The following is an 18,297-nucleotide window of genomic DNA, read 5'->3' on the forward strand; positions in this document are numbered from 1 at the left end:
GATGGATGGATGGATGGATGGATGGATGGATGGATGGATGGTGGATGGATGGATGGATGGATGGATGGATGGATGGATGGATGATGGATGGATGGTTGGATGCGTGGATGGATGGATGATGGATGAGTGGAAGGTTGAATGATGGATGGATGGATGGTTGGATGAGTGGATGGATGGATGGKTGGATGAGTGGATGGATGGATGGATGGTTGGATGATGGATGGATGAATGAATGGATGGACAGATGGATTTAATGATGGAAGGTTGGATGGTTAGATGAATGAATGATGGATGGACAGATGGATGGATGAATGATGGATGGATGAATGGACAGATGGATGGATGGACAGTTGGATGGATGAACGGATGGATGAGGTAACATCTGGTCTCCTAGGAAACGCCGCCTGGCTCGGCTCTCTTCCTGAACACGGGTTTCCAAAGCGGCGCCTCCGAACAAATCGCCTCATCATTTATTCATCCCGGTTGTGTTGTTTTTGTCAGGAAGTGTCTGTGAAAGGTCAGCTGCAGGACGAGACTCCAGAGGGATGAAACTCATTACAGCAACAGCACTGGAGGCAGCCATTACGCCGGTCATGTGACCGCAGCCAGCGCTGCCCGCCACACATAATGACTGCAGTCTTCAGGCCTGATTGTCAAGCTCCCCTCATTTCTTGATTTCACCTCTTGCTACTTGTTCTGCTGCTAAACACATGGAAAGGGCAACACAAAAAAACAGAAAGACAGATAAATGCTAATTAGCACAAGCTAACGGGCCACTTTGGGGAAGAGGAAGAGACTTGATATCCAAAGACGGGATGGAAAGTGCATTTTATGTTCTTAGAACGCTCATTTTGTGACTGAAAACTGTTTTGATTCTTGCTTTTTACTCATCAGGATAGTCTGGTAGACTCTCAGGCTTCAATTGGGACCAAAATTGCAACATTTGTTACATTTTCAGCTCTGCAAGTTCAACCAGTTCAAACCCTTTGAAAAACCTGTTCCCCTCCTCACCTGTGGTGGCGCTGCACCAAAAACCACTGGAGAAAACAACATTAAAACCTCTTCCTTCTTCAGGAAATATAAACAAAAATGGAGTGGCGTCTGATTTTGGTGAGTGCTGTTTCTGTTTTAGTCTTTGGCAAAAGACCCACTAGCGTAAGTTACACACGATTGTTTTTGCATTTACCCAGCATGCCCTGCGCTATAGTCCACTTCCTGCTTTTGGTGCGGTCTCTGGTCCATTTGGAGTTCACATATGCAGTCAAACTGCACCAGAGTTCACTTCAACCAAACCGAGGCAGAGGTTTGTAGGTGGGCCAGAGTTCGATTCACACCTCCTCAAAAGAACCGGACTTTCCATCACAATGAACTAAGTTTTTTGATTTTTCTTTTTTTAGTGTTAAAATTAGCAAGTTTTGCCTCATTTTTGGGCACCACTGGTCTAGAGTTGCCCACGTTCTTTTTCCTAGAACCTGAATGCATTTCTGAACCAGGAGAGATGAAGTAAAGCGGTTCCAGATTATACTCATGCCAGTGGAAATAGAGAGAGATGCTTTGCACCGTTTCGAGTGACAGAAAACAAATATTTGCAGTTGTAAATTGCAGTTTCATGGGAACTTTAATGGTGCGTTGAAAAATCCCCCCAAAGGACTTAAAGGCTTAATTTGAGTTGTAAATAAAAACTCCACCTTTAATCTAGTCAGTAAAACGCTTCCCAGAGCCAGAGGGAAAACAAAAACACTGATTTGAACAACTGGGAAAATGGGATTAAGAGAACGCTGCCAGGTTTTAGTTTTTATGGAAGCAGCTATTTTCTGTGTGAAATAAGTTTGTCTGGGTTTTTTCAGGAGAGCATCTCCACACCAAGGACTTTTAAAAATTAGTTTCTGAATGTCACCATGACGGCAGAGTCAGGTTTAATTGAATTGATTGTTTTAGTTGATTGGATTTCTCTCTGCATGCTGAGATTGTTAAAGAGAAACCTTCACAAAAAGAGAGGAAAGCGCTGAAATATTCACTCTTCACATCCTGATAAAAACAAAACCGAAGACGCTGCTCTGAACACTAAACATCATTTTAATTTTGGGGCTAACGCCAAGGCGTAACAGACGCTACTGCAAAAAAATGTATTTTAATTTGTCATTTTCTGCCTTTCTTAATTACAAAATTGGCCAGAGGGCAGAGAGCAGTCGTTTGAAATGAATAATGGTGGAAATGCACATTGGATTTCATAAAAATCGTGGCTCAAGTTGCAATTCTGAATGTGTATAAATGTTGTGACTACAGTGCAAAAACACAAAAAGTATTTTTGGTTTAATTTTTAGTGGAAATATCTTAATACACTTAAATAAGATGAAACTAACTTACAAGTAACTTTTCAGCAGATTGGAGAGTTTTTTTTTTTTTAAGTAAATAATTCTGTAATATTGATGAAAAAGTTCATATTGGCATGAAAACGTCTTATTATAAGTGAATAATCTGCTGGGGGAACATTTTTTCATCAATATTAAGTAATTATTGAAGAGACTTGTAAGATAGTTTGTCTAGTTTCAAGTGCACAAGATGTTTTCACTAGAAAAATAGTGTAAACTGTCCTTTAGCCTTTTCTCAATAATGTCTTTATATTTTCAGAAAAGCATTTTGATTCGTGTATCTCATATCTTTTATCTACGCTGGACTTTTTGCAGCAACCGGAGATTCGGCTAGAAAAGCTTTTCACTTTGCTGATTTGAAGGTAAGACATGCCAAGACGGGGGGATTAAATTGTGATTCCTCTCTCTAGATTATGCATTATTCTCTCTATCTAAGCTCTAATATCTTGCTGAGAAGTTACTTGTGATTCAGTTTTGTCTTTTTCGAAGTGTGTACTAAGTTATTTGCATTGAAAACTTGACCAAAAATACTTGGGAAGATTTTGTGTTTTTGCAAGATGGACATTATTTGAATGCCGACTGGAGGGTTAGTCATTATGTATAAAACTGCTCAGATTCCCCTCATGCGCTGAGCTCACTCTGTCTTGGCGCCTTGTCAAATTTGCTCATTTTGGATCTTTAGGTTCAGATTTCTCCACTTTATGAAATTTGGAGTTTGTTTAAAAAGCCACTGCTTTCGCTTCAAGCTCAGCATCTTTCAGAGGACAGGTGACACGTGAGGTTTCCAAACAGTATTTCTAAACCATCACATGTTTACGTTTGTGATGGTAGGACAGGAAGAAAACTTTTACTGGCATGCCTAATGAATAATCAGTTCATATAGCAAGTATCTGTTGCTATGGGGAAAGGCAAATAGACATTTTATTGCAGACATTAAAGAAGGGACTACTTCATATCAGTGACATGTTCTTGTGTGTTTCCTATTTTGAAGAGTAGCACATTATCATTATACCTCATGGGAAATTAAGTGATTACTATGTGATGTTGTAATAAAAAATATAATTCAGCAGCTGGAATAAAAGGTTTATTTGAGGCAGTTAACACATCTTTAGGATGCCATCTGTGGGTTGTCATGGAAACTATTAATTACAGTGGTCAACAGCCAAAAACGTGTCTGAGGCTTTTCAACTGTTTTAGGGTCATTTTGTTGTGCAGAAAAACTTTCTGAACGCAACATGAGCATCAAAAAGCTTGACTCGTTCTCAGATGGATCGGTTTAAGACGCCATGTTCAGTTTACACGCACTTACAAGTGTTTATTTTTCAATTTACAGAAATCCAAGTCTGCAGCATTTAATTAATTAACACGCTCTGTAAGAAAACTTTTCTTTCCCCCTTCTCTGGATGAGATATATTAACGGAAATGAACTGATTCACGTCACAGAAATGTAATCGGTTTAGACAGAAGGTTGGATTTCGCCAACTGATTGAGAGAAATTGATGTCGTTTTTGGATTCAGCGGTGCAAAATATTCCCAATTTAGCTGGAAAACCACAGACAACTTCCTTTGTAACCCAGTGTAATACAATAAGCAGAAAATGTTTTTCTACAAATCAGAGTTGAGAATTTTAACATGTTTTTTCCACATTCTTCACACCTGGGATACTAAAACTTCTTCCATTCTAGATCTCATGTGAAAGACTTTTGCAGCCTTGCATTGATTTATCTCCCACTAGGCTCACATTATGAGGAATCCTCATGAATCGGTCAGCTGAGTAAAACGATGAAAACAAGGATTTATTCATGTATTCATGGAGGATATTAGCAATTTCAATGCATCAGAGCAGCTTTGTAAAGAGCTGAAAAAAGTAACGATTTAGAGGCGAAAGCGGTGAGGCGGAAAGTTTGGAGAGCTATTTGCATATGAATGTAGAAATTTTCAGCTCCAGTCAGCTGAGATGGAAGACTCAAAAGATCGCTCCGATGTGAGAAACGTACCGAGCCACAGAGAAGTGATGAATCCTAAAATCTACCAAAGTAATTTTGTAAAATTACCTACGAAAATGCTGAAGTTTTAATTTATGCGCGCTTTATTTTATATTTTCCATGGATGCTGCTCAGACACAAAGTTGTGTTTGCTGTCGGACAGGAAGCCTGAAGCCAGCTCCGTTCACCAGCTGGCTCTGCGTCTCGGCACGTCGACCAGATCAGGCTCTGGATTCAGAGCACAGGCTGTCCAGCCAGGAGTCACAGCGGCGTCAACTGGACAAGATAAAACCACCGACTAACACAGAAACAACATAAAAACACATCCGTGGTCGTAAAACGGTGATTCATTTCTGTGCAGAATCATTTTTGTTACAGCAGATCTGTTAACAGGAAGCATTTTTAAAGGTGAAACGAAGGCTAAGAAACAAACTATAAAATGTTTTCCTTCCCTGACATCAGATAAACAGCTTGTGATGGAAACGCATGATTAGATAACCAAATGAAAAAGCTATTATCAAATAAGTGTCGCTATTTCTAATGACTAATTAATCATCTGATATGCACAATATTGTGATTTCACCATCACTATAAGTAACATGCAAACTACCTGAACTGCAATAACTCAGGTAACTCACCCAAGTTAATTAAATACTTCAGCCTCCCTATTCCTCTACACTTATTTATCGCAACATAAAACATTTTAGTCCATAAAATCATTAATAAAGCGAATCTCCAACCTGACAGCAAGTATCTGATAGTCATGATGATTTATTTGAAAAGATTTGGGCTGAAGTGACATAATTAAGACTATTTTGTCACATTTGATTTGTTTTCCCCAGAGAAGATCAATTTCATTCACAAAAAATATTCACATGTTGGCATTTTGTGGCAAAGGTTAGTATTTTAAGCATGAGTAGTCCACACCAAATCAATGCAAGAAAGGCTGGTAGTGCTGAAAACCCACCTGGAAAATACCTGTATGGCAAGCCCACAGTCATATGACTGTGCAAATATGACAAGCGGTTTGCATATTTATCCTATTTTTGTCAAAATTGGCATGTTTCCATTAAGCAAATTTATTTTTGCAATTCCAATTTGCGCCATTGTATGGTGAATGGAAACACAGTAACAACCGCATATTATCAGAAACATTAATCTGAATGTTTTTAAAGGGACGGTTGTGCTGGTATGTATTGATAAAACCCATTAAAATATCAATAAATAGATGCTTGTTTCAGCATTCAACAAGTGTTTCTTAAAATGAATTAATCATTAATTAGCCCATCCTGGATTTTGTGATTGTTTCTGTGGTTTTCTCCCTCAGAATTGCAGATTTTGTGGTATAATTTAGAAATGTTTGTAAGGAGTTTTTACGATATTTGTGAAAATGTATGATGCTATTTGTGACTTTTAATTAACCGCCGTATTGATAACTTGACATCCATTAAGGCTGAGGCAGCAGTCACTTAAACTCAAAGTTTCTGACCTATTTTGATAAAAATTTGCAGTAAATCAGAAAAAATGTGGGGATTTGTTGATTTTGTGAGAATTTTACAGATTTGTGAAAAACTACAACGAGTCAGATTTGACATGTGTGACATAAATCATTAAAAACATGCTGCACCATCATCCTCCAGCCACTTCCTGTCATCTTCTTCATCTTTTCTGCCAGTAGTAACATCCAGTTATTGATCATGTGACTTGTGAGATGCGAAAAAAGCTTTGCAGTTTTGCCTCACGCGAGTTGTTTTTATTAAGAAAATATTATCGTAATTCCAATTTGCACAATTATATGGAAAATGGAAATGCAGCAAGTGCTCTGGTTAAGGAAAATATAATTAAAGGGGAAGATAAAAGGTCAAGCTGTGTCCAGGTTTTGTGCTCGGCTGGAAGGAGGACAGTTCCTGTTTGGTTTAGATTCTGTAATCTCTCCCCACCAGCAGGACACAGCACCAGTTTATCTGTAAAAGAGCCTTTTAGAGGTGGTCAGTCAATTTACATTAAGGTTCTCTGCAGACAGTGTGAGAGACAGCAGAGCCTTTTCATGTGGTGGTTTGAAAGGAGAGGAGGATGCAAGCGAAACGCAGCCGCCAAGGGGCCCAACCTGTCTGACTCATCCTCAAAGACGGCCGCCGCTCTCACTTTTAACAGGCCTGAGCTCTGAAGCATGGCATTAACTTTGTTTTTGTTGTTTTCTTACAGCAGCCAGCCCATTCATTATTTAATCGGCTGTGAGATGGGAGAATGGCATAACGAGGAGCTTCACGGTCCGTTTCATGGAGTTAATCTCGATAGGGTCACCCAGATGCGCCTGGCAGCAGGGAGGGAATTTCTCCAAAAATATCAACCCGTCTGCATCAGGACATGCAGAGGAAACGTAGCAAGAGCTTCAGTTAGCTTGAATGTTGTCATGCAAAAAGGAAAGACTTGGATAAACTTCAATTGATGCAGAATAAAGCTGATTGCTTCATGCATTCAAATCTTGACTGGCTAAAAGCTTTTTACAGTCTAAAGTCCAATTGAAATATACTTTAAATATCACAAAACCTTTAAAAATCAGGCATTTTAAAGGGGATTTGTCCTAATTCTTGTAGTCTCATTCTAAATAAATTCGTAAAAACAGATATTATGTCACAACAACAAGCGTCCGTAACATCATATAGCATATATTTTTCAGAAAAATGCCTCTTGGGATTCAGGGTGACCCATCTTTCTTCTTTTTTTTTGGATGACCCATCTGCAGATGAGACTAATTTAATATCCCGTTGAGATTACGTATCTAGAAAAGCTCCAGTCTTGCTGGCTGGGTGGAGGATGGTAATACACTGTGTCATGAATTAAAGAAAGACGTAGAATCATCTTGATTTAATTGGGGTATGAGAATAATGTTCTAAAGTGTCTCCTGTGTTTTACCAGCCTCTCATTTAAAGAGGACCTATTATGCAAATTTCACATTTTGTAAGATTGTATATATACTTAAGTTTTACCTCAAACAGCCCAAGTGCTTCAACAAACCACACAGCCGGTTTTTGGCAGTAAGTTAATGTTTGATGTTTGGAAAATGAGCCATTTCAAAACCCTCTTAATCGACAGGAACTGCACCGTTACCTAGCAACCTCAGCAGAGCTCTGCCCGCGACCTAGCAACCCAAACGGAACTCCAGCTGCTTTTACCACCGTGTGCGCCATACAATGGCTGCTGGAAAAAGACAAGTGTTTTGTTCCCGATTTACCACTTGCTGGATTATTTTCGGTTGTGCAGGAGACCCAACTACTGCTTTTCATAGATCTATGATTGTACAATTGTGCATCTTTTTGCAGCCATTTTCACGTGAAAGTGAAAACATTGAGTTGGGGGGCCTGGCCAGCAGAGACTTATTTGGATTTATAGTGACAAGAGGTCCTAAAAAAAAGTAGGTAGTGTAGGCAGAACTGACCAAACTGAAATCTTATCTAAGAATGATTTTGTACAAAAGAAAAAAATGAAAAAAGCAAAATCTTACCAAATGTTTTTGTTCTAGTTTCTAGTGAAAATGTCTAAGTATACTTGAAATAAGAAAGATAGACTTACAAGTATATAAGTGATATAATCTGCCAATGAAACTAGAGTTTTTAAAAATTAATATTAAGGAATTATTTACTTAAATAAAACTTCTATACGTTGTAAAGTTACTTCTAAGTTTTTTGTCTTATTTCAAGTGGACAAATATATTTTCACTAGAAACTGGACAAAAATACTTAGTAAAATTTGGTGTTTTTGCAGCGTGTACAGCCAGAATAGAGCTATCCTAACTGAATGAATGTAACTAAGTGATAACCCTAATACAGTCCAAGAGGTCTGGTCTCTTTAAGTTACATTAAAACAGTTTAAACCTGAGGCCTTAACAAAACAAATCTAGACTGAAATTAGCATTAATATTCATGAGTTATGACAGGCGCCTAAAACTTGCTTAAAAACCTTTTGTACTGTCCACTGACGATGCACATCATCCATCACGGAGGCCATATTGGATCCCAGCGAGTGCCACTTCAATCTCACTCATGGCTTTCATGACACAGACGCCGGTGACAAAGGCGAGCGTTGAGTCTCGCTGAAGGACACTTGACAAAAGGCAGCAATTGAATTTAAGGTATTGCTGAGGTTGTAAACCGTGGCAGTACACCCTGGAGGGCTTTGAGGATTTAAAACCTGATTTATGGCATCCAATAACGTAGGATTGTGGTATATCAATATATTACTGTCATATGAGACGGCAGCACTGGGTTGGGTGTGTTTTTGTCACTGCATATTGTATTTTTATGTTGTTCTTTTCTTAAATGGAGCATCAACCAAAATGAAAGCTCGTCTCACGCTTGTATTTTTTATGACTGCTACTCCCAGCTGCACAGATGCTGATTCTCATTTCTTACTTTTATTGTTGTTTTTAAAGGCAGGGCATTTGAACAGATTTTTTTAAATATATTTTCCTGCATCTTTAAAAAAAGAAAAAAAGGTTTTTGTGCCTTTATTTAGAGAATTTTGACAGGAAATGGACAGAGAGACGGGCGGAAAACATGCAAACCCTGTTTCCCAGAATGCTTAGCAGCATGTTTTTGTATCCTGAGATGGAAGTGCGTTACATTGATCTGACTCTTGTGTGTTAAAGGAAAATGTTTATTTTTATGTCCTGTTAGCTGCACAGTGGCGCAGTTGGTAGAGCTGTTGCCTTGCAGCAAGAAGGTTCTGGGTTCAATTCCCAGCCCCGGTCTTTCTGCATGGAGTTTGCATGTTCTCCCTGTGCATGGTGGGTTTTCTCCGGGTACTCTGGTTTCCTCCCACAGTCCAAAAACATGACTGTCAGGTTAATTGGCCTCTCCAAATTGCCCCATGGTGTGGAGTGTGTGTGCATGGTTGTGTGTCCTGTGTGTCTCTGTGTTGCCCTGCAACAGACTGGCGACCTGTCCAGGGTGACCCCGCCTCTCGCCCGGAACGTTAGCTGGAGAGGCACCAGCAACCCTCCCGACCCCACTGAGGGACAAGGGTGCAAGAAGATGGATGGATGGATGTCCTGTTCTCTTTAAATGTTTCCGAGCAGAATTTATTGTGATGTTTAATAAAATTCATTATCAGATCAGAAATTTTGTTCATGCAGTTTGAAAGAATATTTTAAATTATTCTGAAGTAAAATAAATCATTATTTCAACTTGATATTGTGAGTAAAATAATATAGAAATGTGGCTCTTTAACAAGGTGAGGGTTTTTTTTTTCCTGTATACTGTGAAATAATTATTTGGTTTAAATTGCAGCACTAACTTAAAACTCACAATACAAGATCAATAAACTTAAAAAACAATGTTTAGACGACTTCTCTCTTCTTAAATGAACTTCAGGAACTTTAACTTCTGAGTTAAAACCACACTTTTGACTTTATTTGCATTTTCAAGGCAGCAGGTGGAGCTTTCTTTTTAAAGATAAACCACCTTCAAATGTTTTACAGTGTAATTTGTACATTTGTACTATAATAAAATATGTTGAAGCTTTTTTACTGAAATGACACTGCAGAAACAAGTGCTTTAGGACTACTTTCAAGTGCAAATATCTTGGCATACTTTAAATGAGACAAAACTAACTTACAAGTAACTTTTCTGGAATAAACAGGTGGTTATTTAAATCAATAATTGCTTAATATGGCTAAAAAATGCTGGTTATAAGTGAAATAATCTGCCAGTGGAGCAAGATATTTAACCCATAATATGGGAGAGTAAGACTTTGTGTCTCAGTGCACAAAATGGGAAAACACACAGTATGGATGGTTTTCCTCTCAGCTTTCAGTGCATCTAAAGCCTGAAGTAAAAAATTTAAACCTCTTTGACCAAACCAAGTCTTTAATATCTGTGTAACTCCTTCCCTCTCTCTGCCTGCAGCGAACCCGAATCTCCTGCTGGTTATCTCAGTGTTGCATGCTCTTTAAACACATGCACTTATTGAAACGCTCATTAGCTAAATATATCACTTGGTTTGTGCAAAAAAAAGTGGGTTTTAAGTGGTAAATCACTGCCTAATCCCAGTCATGTTGTTTACTTCTCCAGTCCGCCACATTGCCTCTCCCCTCACCGTTCTCTGCTATAGATAGCCGCCCTATCAATTGTTGTCAGGGGGTTTAAAGCTCCCGAGACGTCAAGACAGCGAGGAGGAGTAAAAAGGTTGTTTTTTAAAATCTATTCATTCAGGAAGCTGCAGATTTAGAGATGTTTTTTTAGGCCAGGTAACTGCCAAGTGGGCCAAACACCTCTGAGCAGCAGCATGGACAGGCAGAAGACAACTGCCTGCAGGGATGGAGGCAGGGGAGCTTGGATCTTTCACCTGCACTTCATAAAAAATACAGTTATTCTACCTTTCCATAAGGTTGAACTGTTCTTCCCAATGTAGTGACTGAATAAGCTGTTGGCTCTGGAAAACCTATAGCTAGTGACGTTTTGACAATGGGAGTCGAAACGTTTCTGCATCAAAACTTAATTTTCCTGAACCTCCTGTTCTGCCCTGGCTGTCGGATGTGGGATTTTCCACAACCACAGAGATTTATTTACGTTTCTTGAACTAAAGATTGGTGGGTTTTCCTCCTGCAGAGATTGCTGTGATCTGAGAAGAACACTGTAAATGCAAAATGGTATTTAATTGAAAATAGTAAGTTGACTCAAATCAGTTTTCATCCAGCACTCACTTTTAGTAAGTTACTTGGAATTAGTGGTTGAAATGTCTCTAAAATGTCCTCCTGTGAAATACTTTGGCTCAATACTGCATGCATCCAAACAAAGATGCCTTAGTTGAGTTTTTTTTTCTTTTCTGGAGCCAGTGTTTTATCTCATCTGACTCATGACAAAGAGATAATCCCGGTGTTTCCATGAGCAGCAGTGCATTCACATAAATCTCCATGTATCATTTTGTCTTAAGCTGCTTTAAATAGGGCTGAAATGATTCCTCAAATGATTCGAGTACCGTATTTTCCGCACTATAAAGCGCACCTAAAAACCTTCAATTTCCTCAAAAGACGACAGTGCGCCTTATAATCCGGTGCGCCTTGTATATGGACCAATATTGAGCCACAACAGGTCTAGCAGCTACGGTAAGCAGCCGCCAACTTCATTTTCCCCGTAGAAGAAGAAATGCGCGGTGCATGCTGGGATAGTTGTCAGAACGCTGGTTTGTTCATAAAGTTTGATAATACATTTAAAGCCAGGAGGGGGAGGGGAGGGGGAAGAGAGACAGAGACTGCGGCGGCAGCGTGTCGGTTGGTCTGTGTTACCCAGAATGCAGTTGGGCACAATGTCGCAACACCAACACCGTGAGTGAAACAATGACTGGGGCAGCCTAGTATATAAAGTACTGGGGACCATTTCTTTACCAATGTGGATGTGTAATAATAGAGTACGGACAAATCGGCAACTCAAACTGAAGCATCTATTCTATGCACTTTATAATGCGGTGCGCCTTTTATATGAAAAAAGTTTTAAAATAGGCCATTCATTGAAGGTGCGCCTTATAATCCGATTCGCCTTATAGTAAATTTGGTACCTCGATTATTAGAATTCCTCAAGAAAAATGCTCCTACCTCGAAGCTTTGTTAAAAAATGTTTTATTATTTAGCGCATCGTATTCCGGCTAGGTGATTATGTCACACAGAGCTCTCACTTCTGCCTAAGAGTTAAAAGCAAGTTCAGTTTGGGGGGATTTTATTAACTGATGATAATGTCCGGGTTCTTATCATTTTTTGAACGATCAATAAGCATCCTTAAAATGACTGATGCGATGCCTGGAGTACGGCAGCTTTTCTCCTCCCGGAGCTGCTGCCTGGTGGCGGTGAAGAGCGCAGCGGGTGTATTTAGACAGGTGAGCAGACAGAATGAAAACAGCGTGAGGTTAATGATTAACGTAAATGTAGCTTTACGGACGAACCAGAAAATACATTTTATATCATCTTGATCTCAACAAATGGGTGTTGGAGAGCATCGTGGCGGTATGTAGCTGGTGGATGAGTTTCTGTGTGTGACGAACGAAGGAGCCAAATCCTGTCGCTAACATGGAGATAAATGGCTGAGGAAGGTGAGCGTTCACATGGACTGAAGATGAATAAATCTAATAAAACCTGCCTCTTTATTGTTAAATTGAAAATAATTTCTGATTTTTGTTTATATTTTCTCCAGGTTAACTTAAAAAGTGAGCTATTATCGTGTCGGGTTAATTTTCTAAACTACAGAAAAGTAATTGTAGGGGTGCACAAATATGAAAATTTGAGTTTATTGTTGGAAAAAAACATACCGTTAGTATATTTTGTTGGCCCAGGTGTAATTTTGTCTTGACTTTGGACTCTACTGCCATGAAGGGACGCCCAGTAGCCAAACATACAGTAACTCCTGAACTCAGCTGTAGCTCTTTGGGTAAATTGGGTTTGATTTCTTCGGGTGTCAACACAGCCACATCAGTTTAGCGTCTATGCTGCCATTTCTAAGCTCCTGCTGCCATGTGGTCGGTGAAAACGTTCAGGATGGCAGCAAGTGTCAAACTAATGCCCATTTGACTGCCAGGATGCAGGTTTCCCCAGCCGCACATTGTGTTGTAACAAGATATGCAATGTTACTCCCTGCACCTGTCAGTGGTCATAATTTTATGGCTGATTGGTGCATAACTACAGAATAGAATGAAAACACACACAACACACACAAACACACACAGCCTTCTTGCCAAAAGCTGCATTTTGGAAACAGTGCTTTGAGAGAGGCAAGTGAAGCAAACGCAATTTCAGGGTCTGATAAACATGTCATCCTGGGAGAAGAAGGAATAATTTCCACTTTCATTTGGTTCATTCCTCTGGATGTCTTCTGGTCTGCAGCGGCTGCTGTCAGCCCACTGGAAATGTAAGTGTTTACTGAGCTCAGCAATCCATTTGCTCGACTCCAGGATTCACTACTACTGCAGGCATCGCCATGAATCAGTGCAGCCACAGATTGGGCTTCTGAGACTGAAATGGGGGAAAATGGGACTTTTACCAAATAGAACTGTGTGCATCATTTTGAGAACAATTAACCTAATAATATATGTTGACACCAGCACCAGAAACGCATCAGGGCCTGCCTCACACACTCACACGTTATTATGGCTGCTTAGCAACACTTCATGTCAGATTAAGTTTGCCCTGCGGTCAACAGGAGCGCTGAGGTCATTAAAACACAGCTGGATCAGCCCTAAAACTGCAATTACCCACAATGCTGTTCTGCGTTCAGTACTCTCCAGGTATTTTCACTGCAGGTTTCAAAACTAGACGAGAAAGTTTCTGTCTCATCTCCCAATACTGTACAAAAGGCCGTTATCTCAAGCTTCAATTCTGTTACAAACATGGGCAAAACTTTGTCGAAAAAACATAATTTTGCAATTATGGTGTTTCCATTAAATATGAAATGCAATTAAAATGACATGTGAATAAGCAGAGTTGTTTAATAACTAGTTTTTACATTCACTTGCATAGTTTCTTTTTGTAAAAATGTACCTTTAGGAGCATTTTTACTTTTTACTTTTCCGTGAGTATTTTTATTATGAAGTATTTCTTCTCTTACTTGAGTAAAATTTCTGGATTTTCTACCCACTGAATGAAAAACAAACATGTTTTAACTATAAATTCACCAGACACAGACACACACCTGCAGTTTTTTGTTAAAGTTTCATAAGTTTTTTTATCAAAAGGAACGTGTTCTTTTACCTGATATTGTTATTTATATGAATTATTGTCATTTTTGTCATTAAAATACCAAAATTTCCTCTTGACTTTATATTTTGGTCCATCTGATGATGTAACTTTTAATATTAAATGATTGATAATTTGATAAGTTACTCTGTACTTGAGTCGTACCAAAATATACTTTTTACTCTTGAGTAATTTCTTGGATGGTTATTTTAAATTTTATTTAAGTAAAAATATGTTCAAGTAGTGCCACTCTTACTTTACAGTTAATTTTTGGAGACTCTGCCCACGTCTGTGAACAAGTTTGTGATAAATTATTTAAACACACGATCCACCAACTACATCCTGTCATCGTCTTCTTTGTAGTTTTCGCCAGTAGCAACATCCTGTTGTTGATCATGAGACTCGTATGATGCAAAAAAATAAGTGTTTCTATTTCAGTTTTGCAAAATAAACCAAATTCAATTCCACCAAAAAAAAAACATGTTTATGAGGCTATAACTTCTGTCACAGCCGTACAGTTACCTAAAAAAGTATTAATAAATAGTTCGTATTGTCGCTTTTAACATTTACCACAACATATTGTGATAAATCTTTGAATCCACAGGAACCAAAAAAAAGTAACCAAACCTGATTTCTTTAAAGTTTTAAGCTACTGGGATTTTAGTGTAAATACAGCATGTTAAAGCCAATCCTTAAATAAATCTTAGCTTTAGAAAAACAAACTGGAGAAATATATGCTCTCAGTTGAATTAATTAAGAAATTATGTCTGGGATCTGTTCTCGCAATTACTAATAAAATAATGAAAGAAGGGCTTTGAAGCCACTCTTTGATAATAATAATAATTATAGAGATGGAGAGCATTAAGAAGATTGCGTGGTTTTCAGACTTTCAGCAAAAATAAAGATGCACAAAGCAGAACTGAAGGCTCGTCTCCTGTATGTTCAGTTCAGATGTGCTGAAAGTGTCGGAGGTGTAGCTGAGTATTTCATTAGCGATGAAACGACTCATACATATTCATCAGAAGACACCAACATCTTTCCGATTCTCCAGATGAAAATATGTAGCTTTCAGAAAACTAATGGTGTCATAACCTCACAGAAACCGTACATTGCGTTGCCAGCTTCTACGAAAGGACAGAATAAAAGTGAGAGTGGAAGCGAGTGACATCCAGCCACTGAGCCGCGACTTGTTAACGACAGCGATGTGAACAGTTCAGCAGTCGGTTCTGACAGCTTGCAGCTCAGTTCCTCTGAGGTTTTCTCTTTCTCACACATCCAGGTGGGACCGGCCACAAAGCTAGCAGCTTTTCACCAACTCCTACAGGGCAGGATTATGTGTTTTACAGGCACACTGTGGCTTTAAGCAAATTTATTTTCATAATTCCAATTTGATCAATTTTGCAGTCACCGGAAATGCAGCTACTGCCACCAACCTTTCGACTGGACTATGAATTTTTTGACCAAAGAATTAAAGATATTATGAACATAAATATTCACACATTAGTAATGTCCTCTTGGCTTTGCACAATCATAACATGTATATATTTTTTTCCATTTGTAATTAAAAACCTCTGATTTTAGAGCAGGATGTTTGTCACCTACGCATTAAAGGGGCAGTATCATGTAAAATCTATGTTTTTTCCTTTACATCATGTTATGTTATCCTCTCACCAGCCTTGATTTTTTTCATACATGTTTGAGAAATAATATAATCTCAATGTCAACCATTCAACTTTGAAAAACATCTGGGCGGACCTAGCTCCTCCTTCGAAGATGAACTCCTCCTCAGAGCATCAGTTTCCAAGCTCCCAGCTCACAGAGCAACCCTCTACCCATTCAGCTCCTTCAGACTAGCCAGAAGCAATCAGCAAACACCTGATGGAACTACGCTGCTGCTGAGCTCGTCATATGACCCACTACTCAGTGTAACGCTGGTAAAAACGTTAGAGGAATAATAAAGGAGCCATGATGTGATGATTTCCTGAAGGCGGAGTCTCAGCAAAAGCAGGAGCTTCTTAAAGAGACAGTGTCCCAATTTCAAGGTTTTAAATTAGGAAGTAAATTCATTTAAAGTTATACTTAATATATGTAGTATTTTTATGACACATAGTTAACATAGTTACATGATTAAGCTATAAAATGGCATCAGTCCAATTTCTCTTTGCTCAATAATAAGAATAAATTCTCATGGTTGAACCAATTAATCAGATTAATCGTCATTAACTGATTACTGAAATAATCGTCAACTAATTTAGTAACTGGTTGCAAAATGAATCTGCTTTTGCATAAATTTGGTTTGTGTATTTGTTATTTTGTTTGTTGAACTTTGTGAGATTATCTTGAAAGGTGTTATAGAAATAAAGCTTTACTTACTTACTAATTGATTAAATGTTAACTGGAGTACACAGACTCGAAAAACAGCTAATTGTTGAAACAGCACCATATTCAGAGCAGTAATTACACCAGAAATATACAAAAAATATTTACATTTTGAAGATTCCACCTAAATCAGAAGTGGCAGTTTTACATTCACCTGTTTAAAAAATACTATTATTAAAACTAATAGTAGATTAAGTCTTTTAATAATCTTCTGAAACTAAATTATTAATCTGTAATGAAAAAATAAACAAACAAACATCCACACTGCACCGATGTTACAAATGGATGAATGTAATGTTATTGCATTTTAGGCAATAAAATGTTTATTTCCTTATTTTTAAAAAAGGAATTGAATCTATTTCTAGTTTTATGGTTAATTATTAATAATAATGATGCCAATTTTTATCTGCTTAATCGATTAATCATCTGAATAATCAATTAATTGATTACTAAATAATTAGTTCCCATCTGATCTACCTGGTTTAATAAAGGTTAAATTTATTTTTTTTTTAAAACAGCTAATGTATTGTGCACAAAAAACTTGGACATTTTAGTACTGTTGAGATAAAAGTGAAATAAATAAACTCCAAGGCTCTTTAATAAGCCAACAGTCAATAATAATCTCTTCTCTTGATCGCTGCTTGACAAAAAGGGACTCGTACTTAAAAAATGTCATATTTTCAAAACCTTCAAAGGCCGTGAAGATACGAACCTCTGAAGGTTTCTCATCCTCCCCAAAGTCCAGCCTGGGGCAGAAGCACTGATCATGAAAGGACGTTTAGTCGACTCAATTCTTATCTGAACTTTTAAAGCATAATAACCTTTTTTTATCCCAGAACCAAATCAGATTTTAAAAAAGCAGAATATGTAATTTTATCCTGAAGGGGGAGAAAATGTAGTCACAACTTTGCAATTAATTCTCCACGCGGCGCCACAGATATGGAAAATGTGGAGGTGGAACAAAACTGGCGTGGACAAGCAGATATTTTATTTAATTTTTTTTTATAAGTCCTGATACTTGAAGGAGTCTCTCAGGGGAAAATGGTTGGAATGTTAATGGAAACAAAAAGATTTAACCTCTTATTACAACACTCTCCGAATATCTAATTATAGTTTTTCCTACATCTACAACATACTTTACCAAACTTTGACGGCAAAATGAAGGATTTAGATTTCACAATAGTTTTGTGAACTAGTATAAAGTTTTATTTTCCTCTTAGAAGGATAATTCTCTGTAATAAGAATTGATTTATGGATGTAAAACTACGGTATTCTCACCAAATACAGTCACAAAAAAAAGAAAGTACGCCCTCCGTGAACATTAGGAACCTTAGGACTGATTTGCTATTTTTAAAGACATACTAATTTAAATATTGGTCAAAGACACATGTCAATACAAAATGCTTATTTTACATGAGGGTGTTTATAATAAAAATCTAAACCTACATGGTTCTGTAAGTGTTGATCTGGGTTTGTTTTCCAATCTTTAGCAAAATGATCAAACTTAAAATTAATTTTACTTCCTAGTTGCGTCTCCATTACAAATTATGTGGATACTATTGATTATTCTGTTGAAAATTGACACATACTGCAGATTTATCATTTTACCACTTTTTTCATACAATATTTCACAAATAAATAAGTTCATTTGTAAAATTAAAATAAAAAACATTTTGTTGCTGAAAACCCAATAACACGGCGTTCCTTTTAGCCAGCGTTTCCCAACCCTGGTCCTCAAGGCTCACTGACCTGCATGTTTTAGACGTTCCCCTGCTTCAGCACACATTATTTCAATTGTTGGCTGATTAGCAGGGTTTTGCTGAATTGCAATCAACTGAATGGG

At 37.9% G+C, this 18,297-nt stretch overlaps 1 protein-coding gene across 2 annotated transcripts in view; it reads right to left on the bottom strand.

The window, feature by feature from the left end:
- stk32c (serine/threonine kinase 32C) overlaps positions 1 to 18,297 on the bottom strand; it is a 99,768-nt gene that overhangs the window by 41,162 nt on the left and 40,309 nt on the right. The gene's annotated exons all lie outside the window — the stretch shown is intronic.

Source organism: Poecilia reticulata, linkage group LG15 (genome assembly GCF_000633615.1).
Source record: "Poecilia reticulata strain Guanapo linkage group LG15, Guppy_female_1.0+MT, whole genome shotgun sequence".
Lineage (NCBI taxonomy): Eukaryota > Metazoa > Chordata > Actinopteri > Cyprinodontiformes > Poeciliidae > Poecilia > Poecilia reticulata.